Source organism: Homarus americanus, unplaced genomic scaffold (genome assembly GCF_018991925.1).
Source record: "Homarus americanus isolate GMGI-L3 unplaced genomic scaffold, GMGI_Hamer_2.0 scaffold49667, whole genome shotgun sequence".
NCBI lineage: Eukaryota > Metazoa > Arthropoda > Malacostraca > Decapoda > Nephropidae > Homarus > Homarus americanus.
Window position 1 is genome coordinate 8,999,581 of NW_024738608.1, and position 15,410 is coordinate 9,014,990.

The window sequence follows — 15,410 nt, forward strand, 5'->3', positions numbered from 1 at the left end:
ATTTATTTATTTATTTGATATAATAGTACTTTTTATTCTAACCTCTTTTTACTGTAATGTGTGAGATTTGGGATCATGAGTGTATATTTATATATATGTGATAAAAAGCATATATACTTATAAACATATGTATGTGTACCTCCCTCCCTCCCTCCCCTCCCCTCCCCTCCAAGGTCTATGGTAACGTAACCTAACGTAACCTAACCTAACCTCCCCCTAGACCTCCTCAGTACGTGTTGTTATGTCAGTAGTGGTGTTATACAGAAGGCTTGTATACATCCCCTTTTATTATTGTATTTCTTCTTATTATTGTTATTTTTTTATTAAGGACATACAGCCAGGGACAGGTGTGTGATATTAAACGGCGCCATATTGCAGTTTGTTGCCTTAGGATATTAAATATTTTTTATTAGATTTTTGTATTAAACTTGGATTTTAAATTGTGATATATTTAAATTTTATTGTGAATATTGATATTGATTTGATATTTTAAATTTGTGATATTCTCGAATGATATTTACTTGTTATATTAAATTGTGTTTTATCATTGAAAAGTTAAATTCTAATATTAAATTGAGGCACTAAATCTTGATGTTAAATTCTGTTATTAAAATTGCGATATTAAACGTGTAAGATAATTGATGACATTAAACCCCTATACTAAACCAGTAATATATAACCTAAGCATTAAACCCTGATATATTAAAGACAATATTAACACACAATATCCAACACAGTTAATATTAACCTCCCAGAGCTATTGTGGTATGTTAAATACGACACCAAACTGCGATATTAACTTGCTGTATTATACATCGATATTAACTGCACTATTACACATTAATACTACGATACTGAAGGTTAATATTAAGTTCTTATCTTATAGTAGTATTACATTACGATATTAAACTGCGATATTAGACTGTGATGTGAACTGCAATATTTGAACACGATATTACCGATACAGGAACTGAACTGCGATATTTGACTGTAATAAGAACAGCGATATTTGACTGTAATAAGAACTGCGATATTTGACTGTAATAAGAACAGCGATATTTGACTGTAATAAGAACTGCGATATTTGACTGTAATAAGAACAGCGATATTTGACTGTAATAAGAACAGCGATATTTGACTGTAATAAGAACAGCGATATTTGACTGTAATAAGAACAGCTATATTTGACTGTAATAAGAACAGCGATATATGACTGTAATAAGAACAGCGATATTTGACTGTAATAAGAACTGCGATATTTGACTGTAATAAGAACTGCGATATTAGACTGTAATAAAAACTGCGATATTTGACTGTAATAAGAACTGCGATATTAGACTGTGATGTGAACTATGCTATTTGCAGACGATCATTAAACTTGTGACAGTGAGGAGCGAGCGGTTGTTTGACCTGTGCCAGTTGCTTGCTCATTAACCTGCCGTGTTGACCCTCTCAGATATTGAAATACCTGTGTGTGAAACTTACCGAGTGGGGGAAGGCTATGTTAAGCTGTGCTGTGATATTCTACTTTGAGCTGTCTGTTAAGCTGTGCTGCGAGAGTCTACGTTAAGCTGTCTGTTAAGCTGTGGTGTAAGATTGTACGTTAAGATGTCTGTTAAGTTGTGGTATATCTATTAAGCTGTAATGGTATGAATTTCTGTAATAAACACACCTTTATTAAGCTATAAATCTACTCTATTTTAATAATTTACCTGGAAAAAAGTTTGTTTTAAGCTTCTCTATTAATACAGTGTTAAACCTCTATAAGCTTTCATTTTAAGCTTTTATATTAATATAGTGGTTAAAGCTCTACAGTATATACAGTATATATCAAACTATGAAACTGTTATATTGAAAATGAAATATATATTAATATTCTATATTAACTAAATACTTATATTATATAAAACCTTGAGATATTAAACTGATGCTCTACTTTTTAATAGTGGGCTGAAGCAACACACACATACACACACTTACACACACTTACACAGCTGATATGATAAGATAGTGAAAGGTAATCAAACATTTGTAAGGTGTCCCCCCCCCCGTCTCACTGTTAATGACCCTACGATCAGGTGTATTGAGAGCATAACAAATATTAACCTCTCTCTCTCTCTCTCTCTCTCTCTCTCTCTCTCTCTCTCTCTCTCTCTCTTACCTTAGTGATTCCTCCCCTCTCATATCTTCCTCACTTCCCTTCTCCCCTCTCTATTCTTTCTCCTCTTTATTACCTCTCTGGATTATCCTTCTCTCTTTTCGTCCCTCCCATGGGCTCCCCTCTCTCTCTTCTCTTCACCCCTTTTGACCTCCCCTCTCCCCTTACTTACCCATTCTTACCTACCCTCTACCCCTTACTTACCCATTCTTACCTACCCTCTCCCCTCATCCCTTTAATCCAGGTGTAATCCAGGTGAGGCCCCGATGATATTTAATAGTTTTACTTGATATAAATGTAAAGTATTTATCTGGCGCCTTTCAAGACATGTGCAGCACTCAAGAGGTTCAGCCATGTCAATATTGTTGTTGTAGTTGAGGTTGTTGTGGTTGTTGTGGTTGTTGTGGTTGTGGTTGTTGTGGTTGTTGTTGTTGTGATTGTTGTTGTGGTTGTTTTTGTTGTTGTGGTTGTTTTTGTGGTTGTTGTTCACTATGTTTCTGTAGTATTCTGGCTAAATAAACATTCAATTTCAGTTTCCTTCCTCGTTCTTTCATTCCTTTGATTTTCACTCTCTCCCGTTCTCCATCTCCGTCTCCCTCCCCCCTCCTCAGTGTGTCAGCTCCCCAGGCCAGGACAGCTGCCACCATCCCGTAAATCCTAAAGGTAAGGAGAAGCTCAAAAAAGGCCATTTGGAGTCGACCTCAGGACTTACCGCCTTCCTCCTTACTCTCCCTTCCTCTCCCTTACTCTCCCCCTCCCTCTCTCCCATTCCCTCACCTTTCTCTCTCTCCCTCTCTCCCCTCCCTGTAACTCTCTTTCCTCACCCTCCTCCCTTCTCTCCCTCTCTTCTTCCTCCTCTCCCACTGCTTCCTCATCCCTACCCCCCGCCTCCCCATCTCTCCCTCCTTCCTTCCTTCCTCTTCCTCCTTCACGCTCTTAATCTCCATCCCCTAAAATTCATCCTCCCTCTTCCATCTCCCTCCCCTCTCTATATAACATCAGCCCCACCCCCCTCCCTATCAAATTCCCTACTACCTCCTCTTATATTCTCCACGCCATCTTTTTCTTGCATAACTTTCCTTCCTTCCTCCTCCTTCCCTTCCCTCCCCTCCCTTTCCTCCTCCCCATCAACGCCTCCCACTTCCCCCTTCCCCATCACTGCCTCCCTTCCCCCATTTCTGTCAACGCCTCCTCCCTTATCTCTGTTACTGCCTCTCTCTGCCTATCAAACCCACTCATCCTTCCCATCACTATCTCTCCCTTCTCATCACCACCTCTTCTCCCCTCTCCCCATCAGCGCCTCTTTCACCCCTACAGCTCCTACACATCCTCTTCCCCGGACGACCCAGATATGTCGTAGGGGCGGAGGGATGGTGACGGGGCGCGATAGTGATCCGTCTTCTCTTGATAGTGATGATGGTGAGGACGAGGGTTCAGAACGGATGGTGAAGATGGTGATGGATGATGGTTAATGGTGATGGTGATGTATGACTTGTGGATAGTCGTGGTGGTTGTCATGGTGAGTGATGGTGGTTGTGATGACGTGTGAGCTGTGGATATTGTGAATAGTGGTGGCTGTGATGATGATGATGATGATGATGTGGATAGTGATGGTGTGTGAGTAGTTAATGGTGATAATTGTTGGGTATGGTGATAATGATGGTGATACTTGGGGAGGGGTTGTGATAGTGACGAATAGTTGTATTTGAAGCTGGTAGTGTAGAGCAGTGGGTAGTGATGGTGATTGAAGAATTAATAGTGAAAAATTGGTATGATAATGATGATGATGATGGTGATGGTGATGATGATGATGGTGATGGTGATGATGATGATGATGATGATGTTTGTTTGTTACAATTAGATAAGCGTCAGTTGTAATTGGTTCAAGTCCTAATAGGTCCCAATTTAAACTAACATATACATTAGGATTGAAGCTCATTAGGGTTGGGGGGGGGGGCAATAGGACTAGACCCTATTAGGACTGAGGATCATTTGACTTAACAATATTATTTAAACCTGTTCGCCTAATGAGATAAGTTTACCTTCTCCTTATGTAACCAAAGCTTTGTGTAGGCCTTACCTCTGTGTGTGTGTGTGTGTGTGTGTGTGTGTGTGTGTGTGTGTGTGTGATTCCTGGCTAGAGTCTTGTTACGATCGAGTCTCAGTGCAATGGCAACGCCAATTTGGACGCCATATTTGCATCCTAGTTTAAGTGAGTCATTTGAATGTTTATTTGGAAGCTTTTACTGTAGGACTGTGCGAATTGGATCTTGTGCCACCACCTACAGCTGTCCCGACACTTACAGCTGTGCCACCACTTACAGCTGTGCCGCCACCTACACCTGTGCCGCCACTTACACCTGTGCCGCCACTTACAGCTGTGCCGCCACTTACAGCTGTGCCGTCACTTACAACTGTGCCGCCACCGACACCTGTGCCGCCACCTACAGCTTTGCCACCACCAGCTATGCCACCAACAACTGTGCCATTACCAGCTCTGCTACCGCCAGCTGTGCCACCGCCAGCTGTGCCACCACCAGCTGTGCTCTTAGGACGTCACACGGTAATGTACTCTACGTCTATATATACGAGGCCACGACGCACCCCAGAGCGGGCCAGGTCGACAAGATAAACCTGGTCGACAGAATAGACCAGGTCGAGAGGATAGACCTGGTCGACAGAATAAACCTGGTCGACAGATTAGACCTGGTCGACGTAATAGACCAGGTCGAGAGGATAGACCTGGTCGACAGAATAAACCTGGTCGACAGATTAGACCTGGTCGACGTAATAGACCAGGTCGAGAGGATAGACCTAGTGGACAGAGAAGCTGTAGGCAAGAATCAAAGCGACACAGGATCTGCATTAAGTGAGACGGCCGGGACTTCAGATTTTTTTATATATAATTGTTTTTTTCCGACAACAAATCCCATTTTCAAATTCGCAAATGTTTGTAATTTATATTTCTCGTAGGTGGAGACGTAAGAATGAATGTAATTAACTCAAGTAAAGGTAAAGCGGAATAATTACGCTCAGAATGGTGCAAAATTACCGCCATGACTCGACATTAATTGTATACATTCAGTTCTTAACACTTGTGGGGCAAAATTTGGTTGGATAATAGTCAATAATAAGAATAACTAACACAAACAACAACAAAAATACAGCAATAATAATAATAATGATGATGATGATGATAATAATAGTTTTAATTTATTTGAAGCCTTATGGTTCTTTGTCTGAGATCCAAATTCACTTTCTTAAGATTACGTGAAAGTGAAAGTGGGTCCTATAGACACGATTGCCCATTAGGGACATTGTGTTACCAGTAAGCGTGTTGCCATAGTGTTTTGCCAGTCAGTGTGTTGCCAGTCAGTGTGTTGCCAGTCAGTGTGTTGCCAGTCAGTGTGTTGCCAGTCAGTGTGTTGCCAGTCAGTGCGTTGTGAGGCAGAGATTGTGAAACACCGCCGCCCAGTACGAGTGAGTCACCTGCAGGTTGACTATCACTCATACTAAAATATTTTACCATTCTTGATCATTACTTTCTGTTCATGAGCTGTGTGACCTATAACCCATCTGTCTGGAGGATACAAAACTCAAAGTAAAAAAAAATAAATGAAATTACTATAATTCCTCTCATCTAATTATATTAACCTACTAAGTTATAAATACAAATATAATTGACACTATCGAAAAAATTTTAGGCATAATTTTTACCTTTCGTTAACAGGTTAAAGTATTTACAGTTATCAAAAACGTTTATAAAAAATTAGTACCTAGAATTAAACCTTTATTTAACGAACCTACATAGATGTGAAAATCCGTTATATTGAAGGTCCGTTAAATGTGAACCCCCCCCCTTCTAACGGACTGCATGAAAAGAGAAGCCCGTTATATAGAGGTTTCACTGTACAGAGTTGATAGTGACATAGCGGACACAATGGTAATGGTTGGTTGTGTTGAAATATACTTTGTGGCGCTGGTTTAACTTTTTTTTTGTCTCCTAAAGTCAAAGAAGCAGTATATCAGTGGTGCCTTGTAATTATGTTTTAAGTTGGTTTATATTGTGAGTGGTGGTTTATATTGTGAGTGGTGGTTTATATTGTGAGTGGTGGTTTATGTTGTGTGGTGGTTTATGTTGTGTGGTGGTTTATGTTGTGTGGTGGTTTATGTTGTGTGGTGGTTTATGTTGTGTGGTGGTTTATGTTGTGTGGTGGTTTATGTTGCGAGTGACTGATGGCTCCTAATTATACCTGTAATATATTTAGTGCCTAATATCCAGAGTTATACACATGGCCATTGAGAAACTTGAAAAGATTAACACCAATCCCAAGGCCACCACGCTGGGAGGATGGCCACTCTATATTTGGATTTGATGTTCCCAAGATGTCTGTTAGTTTGTCCGCCCGTTGGTTAGTTGGTCAGTTGGTCCATTCGTTCATCCTAAGTTTGTCAATTGGATCAAAAGATGAATAAAGTGTCAAATAGTTGTACTTTTACTACGGAGGGGGAGGAATGATTTTATTTAGGAACACAGTGACTCTTCTCTTCTCTTCTCTTCTCTTCTCTTCTCTTCTCTTCTCTTCTCTTCTCTTCTCACACAACTAGATGGCACCACCTTATCAGTATGTGTATCTAAGTTATCGTCGTACCAAGGCAGCGGGCAGAGTTATATGTCGACTAAAGTTAAATGTACCAGAGGTTCTTGTTTGTTACTGCTGCTGTCTCCTTAACATTAATTAACATAACCTAACCTTAACATTCCTATACGACTACAACACTTTACCTTGTTACATGATGGTGGTAGTAGTAGTAGTAGTAGTAGTAATAATAAAAGTAGTAGTAGTAGTAATAAAAGTAGTAGCAGTAGTGTGGATGACAAACATAAAGTACCCGAGTGGTTTAGTGAGAGAGGAAGGACATTGTTTACCGTATCATATGACAGTAGATTGGCTGGCTGGCGACCCACACCCCTGGTTATTATTGTCACACACACACACACACACACATACACACACACACACGGTTACTTCTATACGTGGAATTGGATAATGTTTATTGTCATTTTTTTTCACTTCTTGATTTTTCGATTAAAAATATTAATTGTGTTTATGTATTAATTATCCCCCACCTTGACAGCAGCATCCTGCCATTCTGTCCGCTTCTCCACCCGTCTGAGCGTCATTCCTCCCGTCCGCCAATCCATTTGTCTTTCCTTCCATCCACCCGTCTGTCTCCCCTTCCGTTCTGCCTTTCTGTCTGCCTTTCCTTCCGTCCATTCGCCTGTCTCCCCCTCCGTTCCTAACACAACTTGAATACAATAACTTATAATGAGTTTTTTTTAACCATATAGCCATCAACCCTCACAGACGTCCACGCTATGATGAATTCCAATCATATTTGACTGGGAGTTATACGACTCATTGAACACTAGATCGCTTTTGTATGGTCGTGGTGAATGAGGGAGGGAGAATGAGGGAGAAGGAGGGAGAAGCGGGTATATCTCCTTGCCTCTCTGTGAACTGGTGACCTCTGTTACTTTGTTTACCTGTGAGAGACGCTGATTAAGTGGGGCGAAGGTACATAGTAGGTAGTGTGATATGAGGCAGGTGTGAGTCAAGGTTAGATGATGTGGTGTTATGTGGTGGTGATGAGAGGAGGAGTAAGTGTTATGTGTTATACTCGAGAGAATATGATGTGTTATACCGAGGGAAGATGATTTAGTGTTATGTGTTATACTAACATAATGTGGTGTTATGTGGTGTTATGTTATACCGAGGAAAGATGATTTAGTGTCATATATTAGACCATGAAACAATTATAAACACATTCCTCACTATATCAACCTGTGTAATTAACCTAACCTAACCTAACCTCATGAAATATATCAAATAACATAAATTAACACCTTTTATTCTTTTTCTCCTCCCACAGGTGAGTTGATTGAGCCACACCGTCCTACCTGCTCTGTTGATGTTAAGGTGGTGAAGGTACGGGGTGACGAAGGCATACTGGTGACGCAGAAGACGATGTAGAGAAGGTAGGTAAGGTGAGGGAGGGAAGTAAGAAGATGGAGGGGTGGGGTCGGGGAGGGGAGGGGTTGCATTCAGTTGTGTTTGCTCGTATGTCATGCCCGTCACTCTTGATATTCTCATGATATGCAGAAATTATTTTATCTTATTATATTCTTGGGTAAATCTTAAATCCTTTTTTTATTTTATAGTTACATAATTTTTTTTGTCTGATTTGTTAATTGTTTATAGTATTTACGTTATTTTATTTTATATTATATGAATTTTTTGGTGTTATATACAGTATGTGCTCCTAATATTTTTATTTGTTATTTTTCTGTAATTTTTTGTATTACTTCATAAATATTTTCTCTTTTTATAGGGAATATTTGGCGTTTCCTTCTTTTTGTAAATCCTATAAACATATTTTTTCATTCATTAATTATTATTATTATTATTATTATTATTATTATTATTATTATTATTATTATTATTATTATTATTATATTTTCGCCCCCAAGGCCCCAAAATGGGTCAGTGACCTGTGCCCGGGTGGGCTAATCCCCGTAAAAAAATAAATATGTATATATTAATAAAAAATAAATAAAATAAAGTAAAATAATAATAATGTGTGAGAGAGAGAGAGAGAGAGAGAGAGAGAGAGAGAGAGAGAGAAGTCACAAATTATCAGGTGTTACATACGGGTCAGGGGTCAAGGGCCAACAATTAGGGTTGTGAGGTGGGCAGCGTGACAGCCAACACGTGACAGGTTGACCTCCCATTTCCGCATTCGAATCTCATAATTTTTCTCTGCATTTGTAGAAATATTTATCATTTGAATTGGTTTTAACTGTTTAACTCAACTGTTACACCACACACACACACACACACACACACACACACACACACACACACACACACACACAGTATGTATTATTTTTGGTTTCAGAACGTTAATTATTTCCTTCGGGTAGTTTGTGTGTAATATTTGTCCTTTCGATAACTGAGATATAGTTTTATTAAAAAAGTTGATATCTGATGACCCTGAGATATAATTGATTAAACAGTTCGAGGTATAATTAATCAGACAGGTGATATCGTCAACCAGATGATTCATGACCTGCCCACTGTCTTCTCCCCACACGTCTCACTAGGGCTGCTACATGAGGAGGGGGGAGGTAAGGGGAGTAATATAAAGAGGGGAGGAGAGAGAAGAGGGGGGAGATGAAGATGAATGAGGCGGGGAGGAGGGAGTCGAGGATAGAGGATGGAGACGGGGAACAGGGGAGATGATAGAGAGGAAAAGAAGGTAAAAGAGGGAGGGGAAGTAGGACAGAAGAGGAAGGGAGAGAGGAAGGAGGACAAAGGAATGGAACAGTGTAGGGGTTCTAGGTCATGTGGCACCAGTGTGGGAGGGCCCTAGGCAGGTTATGTGGCAACAGAGTGGGATCCCAAAGCAGGTGATGTGGTAGTAATGTGGGGCCCTTGGCAGGTGATGTGGCCCTAGGCGATGTGGCAGAAGTGTGTGTGGCCCGAGGTGATGCGGCAGGGGTGTGTGTGTGGCCGGCCTAACAGGGACTAATGCACCCCACCACCTGGCTAATAGACTATATTTTTCAATCTGTTTCCCAGGATTCCACGTGAGTCGTTATATGTGTTTACCTGGTGTAGTGAGGACAATTTACTCTCTCTCTCTCTCTCTCTCTCTCTCTCTCTCTCTCTCTCTCTCTCTCATTTTCATGTATATTTAACTATTCTGCAAAGCAAAACTATGCACGTGGGATGATAATAGATGAGCACGTTAATAAACAACAGTACGATAATAATAATAATAATAAACACCGGACTATTAGGTTTCAAGTCTCCAAGTTTCAGAAGTTTGCCAGTTGAGTGTTATTAGTAATTATGTATGTAATATGTATAGTTATAACGTGTGTGTGTGTGTGTTATATTAAAAAAAAAAAGATCCTGAAATTTCTCCATAAGATAAATGTTGAATTTACCATCAGTCAGTGTCGCAACGAGCCACCATTAACTCTCCATCTTCGTGACGTGATCTACATAAAGTTAATGAGAGGAGGGAAATATAGGCCTCAGTATATATATATATATTTTAGTCGTTCGTGTTATAATCTTCCTCTAATCTGTATATAGCAGAGGAAGATCGCCACATCCCACTAGTATTCCTCTCACTAGAACGACACCAAACACCGAGAAATACAACTATAGGAAAGTAATACGAACAAGTTACTGAATTTTTTTTTTTTTTTAGGTGCTTCAACTTTTGGGTTAGTTCCGGGTGTTGTTATTGAAGCGCCTGGGTTAACGCTTAATGCTGGGAGTCATAAGAACAGAGGCAGACTGATGACATGATGCAATAGCTGTCGTGGATATATAATGTATTGTACCAGTATTTAAGATAAGGTTAAACGCACCACGACTCATTAACACGTATCTTGGTTCCTCCTCGTCCCCCCCTCCTCCTCTCCATCCCACACGCTCGCCCCTCTCCTCTCCACACACTCGCCCCTCTCCTCTCCACACACTCCATCCTCTCCTCCCTCAGTGAAGTGGGAGGTTGTGTTTATGTCTCGTGGATAGTGTCAACACATCACTAAGTTCACATCATCATCATCTTCATCACCATCATCATCGTCATTATACCTAAACACCTACCATGATACATCTAGAAATTACTTGTACACTTACCATTATTTACCTGCAATTACCTGTACACCTACCATGACACACCTGTAATTACCTCTACGCCTACCATGACACACCTGCAATCACCCACACACCTCCTATACAACAAACCTACCACATGACACACCTACCACACAACACACCTGCAATCACCCACACACCTTCCCTCCCACACAAAACATACCTGGGCCAAAGTACTACAAATAGTCTCCAGTAAAAAAAAACCACACAAACAAGTTATTAAAGTAATTATTGTACCTTAATTAATATACAGTACATTAACCACACGAATATGTTATCATATACCACACCAGCGACATGGCAGGTGTGCTATGTGAGGTAACGTGTAGTGTGTTATGTGTATGTTGTGTGAATCGTCGACTTTAACCAACTATGTGTCTTGTTGATTTCATATTGTTGTTATTAATGTTGTTGTTGGTGTTATTACTGTTGTTTTTATTATCTTATTCTCTTTTATTATTGTTTTATTATTACTTTTGTTTACGTGTCATGAGAGACAACAACAACAACACAGGAAACAATCAATTCAAACTTCCGCCTCAATAATGTTAGTAGGGTAATTATCGCTGTTGTTATTTTATATATTTTTTAAAACTTTTTTGGTGGGTAGATTATAATGTGTAAAAAGAGCGCTTGTGTGTGTGTGTGTGTGTGTGTGTGTGTGTGTGTGTGTGTGTAATATGAGGACACTCTTGGCTGTGTGAGTCATAAAGGAACTAATGTTTCCGTTTGGTTGGCCTCAATGGTCAATATTGGCGACTGGTCACTTGATCCTGCCACCCACGGCCCTTAGCCCATGACCCATGAATCTTGACCCACGACCCTAAGCCCACGGCCCTTAACCCACGGCCCTTAATCCACGACCCATCACCCTAAACCCACGACCCTTAACCCAGGAATCTTGACCCATGGCCCTAAACCCACTACCCACGGCTTTTAACCCTCGACCCACGGCCCTTGACCCACAACCCTAAACCCATGACTTACGTCTCTCGAGCCGAGATTCTCGACCACGGCCCTTAACCCACAACCTTAAGCCCACGATCCACGGCGTTTAACCCACGGCCCTTAACCCACGAATCTTGACCCACGATCCATCACGACCATGCCAGGCCTGTTTCTGGTATATCTACAGCTCCAGCATGAAGCCCCCATAGCATGGTCTCATTAGCATGGTCTCAGTTATGTCTCTACATGGTCTCTTGCCACATGGTCTCACAGTTATGGTCTCACAGTTATGGTCCCACAGTTATGGTCTCACAGCATGGTCTCATAAATATGGTCCTGCCAGGCCATGGTCTCACAGGTTATGGTCACACAGTTATGGTCCCACAGTTATGGTCTCCACAGTTATTGGTCTCACAGTTATGGTCTCTTGGCTAAAGCATGGTCCCACAGTTACGGTCTCACAGTTATGGTCTTACAGTTACGGTCCCACAGTTATGGTCCTATTAAACATGGTCACACAGTTATGGTCACACAGTTACGGTCACACAGTTACGGTCCCACAGTTACGGTCCCACAGTTACGGTCCCACAGTTACGGTCCCACAGTTGGGCTTCTTCTTCTTCTTTGTTGTTGTTGTTGTTGTTGTTGTTGTTCCTCCTCCTCTTCTTCTTTGTTCTTGTTGTTGTTACTCTTCTTTTTCTTTGTACTCCTTCTATCCTTCCTTCCTCCTCCTCTTACCGGAAGTTGCCATACAGCTCATCTCTCTAAACACTGGACAAGTATTACTAAAATTTTGTGGAAGGTTGCATCTTTACAGGCCGCCACGCTCTAGTCTCTGGGTTAAAGGTCAGGGATTAAAACTCATGGTCAAAGGTCAGGGGTCAATATTCAGCCTGGTAAAAGGTCAGGGTTAAAAGTTAGGATCAAAGGCCAGCATCAATGGTCAGGGTCAAAGGTCAGGATCAAAGGCCATGGGTCAAAGGTCAGCCTAGTCAAAGGTCAGCGTCAAAGGCCAGGGTCAAAGGTCAATGTATAAGGTCAGATGTCAAATTCTCTACCTATGTGTAAACTCTTTTGTGCTTGAGGTTGAAGGAGAATTTGTAAACATAAGTTCTATTCAGGTTAATTTTGCATCTTACTGTTATTATATCATTTGATGTATCATTTTTCGTATTAATATTTAATGTTCATTATTATGTGTGTGGTGGTCGAGTGGATATAGCGCTGACGGTAATTCCCTGTGGTCGATGGTTCGCGCCCCTGGGTATTATTTCCATGCGGAGTCCACTCAGTTCACGTATCCCATGTAATCATTTTCACTAATTATTATTTTTGGTTGTGTCTGCATAATTGGATTCTTGTTACTTTCATTTAATTTATTAATTTATGATTTTATTTAATCCTTAGTATAGGTAATCTTCTTATGTATGTATGTATGTATGTATGTATGTATGTATGTATGTATATATGTATGTATGTATTTTCTTTAGTTTAATGTCACTTTTTTTATTTTCCTCATCTACATCTTTCTTGGGAGTACTTTTGTTATAATTCTTCTGTTTCTTCCTTTTTTTCCTTCTTCTCATTTCCTTCCCCATTCTCTTTCTTTTCTTCTTTCTCTTTTCCTTCTCAATTTTCTTTTCCTCCTTCTTTCTATTCTCATCTCCGTTTTCCTTCATCTTTCCCATATCCTTCATCTCTTTTTATTTTCTCTGGTTTAGGGTCAGAGTTAGTTAAAAATAATCCCAGTTGCGAATCTTTCCATCTTACTTTGCTGTTACCTAACCTTTAACGGGACCCTTAGGCCGCTGACCCCACTCTGCCCCGCCCCGCTCAGGTCGGGGAAAGGTCAGGTCGAAGCCCAGGGAAGGTCGGGGAATGTGTCAGGGAGGAATCGGGGGAGGTCGGGTAACACAAAGGTCAATTAAAGTGAGGAAAATTATTAAGACTTCTGAGACGAAGATAATGATGTTGTTTACTGGAGGTGATGGTCTCTCTCTCTCTCTCTCTCTCTCTCTCTCTCTCTCAACTCGGGTGAAAACACAAGGGAATTTCGTTTGTGTTTTGCCCTCTAGTGACATGAGTCGAAAAGCTCTGATGACGTCATTCACTTGGCATCGTCTGCAAATGCGTCGTCTGCTAGAAATTTCCCCCACCATGTTTACACCATTTTGTCCCTGTATTCGTGTATAATTTCGTGGCATTAATTAGTATAACTTGACGAATAATAACTCCCGCTTGAAGATAACAACAGTTGTATTTCCGTAACATTCTACTGATTAATAAGAATAGAAGATACAAAAGCGACATTGACTGTACAGAAGAAGAATTAGGTAACAAAAATAAAGAGGATTATTTTTTTTACTACTAGGAGGAAGGCAAATGAGCTTCACTAGGAGAGGGTGTTTTTTACCGCACAAACTAGCCTGCTTCCAGAACTTAATTAGTCCTCGCTTCACCCTTTAGGATGATTACATTAACATTTATAAAGATCAAAAGATTTTATCACAAGGCTTCGTATTACCAGTAAAATGTTTCTCTATAACTGGTAATGTTGGTAAAGAGATGTAGGTGGTGAAAATGACCATTGGTAACCTAACCTATCACATTGTTAAGTACTCGTCTCAAATGGTGCCACCAGGTATGACTCGTGTACTCTACCGGGTGCCATGAAGTACAAATTGTAATATGAATTTGTATGTGGGAAATGCATTTAGTGTCTAGGAATTGTATAGTATGACGTCCGTTCGTCTCTCTCTCTCTCTCTCTCTCTCTCTCTCTCTCTCTCTCCCTCCTACTCTCTCTCTCTCTCTCTCTCTCTCTCTCTCTCTCTCTCTCTCTCTCTCTCTCTCTCTCTCTCTTCTAGGTAGGTAGAAAGGATGTGTCAGTGTGGTGACTGTGGCAAGCAGGGGAGTAGGCGTGCAGAAAAGCAGACCAGCAGGCAGGGGTTGGGAGAGGGTTGCGTAAATATGCAAGCAGACAGACTGACAGACAGACAAACTGACAGACAGACAGACCGACAGACAGGCGGGCAAGCAGGAGGTGAAGAGAGAACCAGTGTGGATATACAAGCAAACAGACAACAGACAGACAAACTGACAGACAGACAGACGAACAGACAGACAGACGGCAGACAGACAGACGACGACCAGGCGGGCAAGGCAGGAGGTGGGAAGGGGGTAAGAGTATACAAGCAGACAGACTGACACAGACATACAGACAGATAGAAGGTAAGCGGCAGGCTGACAGGCAGGCAGGCAGGCAGGCTGGCAGGCAGAGCAGGCAGGGGGGGTGGGAGGGAGGAGGCGTGTCTGCAGGCTCCAGCTATTGATCTCCAGCAGTGTTACGCTCCAAGTCATGACAGCTCCTGTACCCCCCCCACACACTTTGAAGTACTTGTCCCACACACCCCGATGTTTTAGCTGACACTGTACTCAAAAAGGTCAGCCCACTTCACCTCTTGACTGACACTCTATGTAAATCAGCCCACAGTCCCCGATGTTTAGCTGACACGCACTCAAGGTCAGCCCACTTTGATGTTTGGCTGACACAGCAATACGTAATAG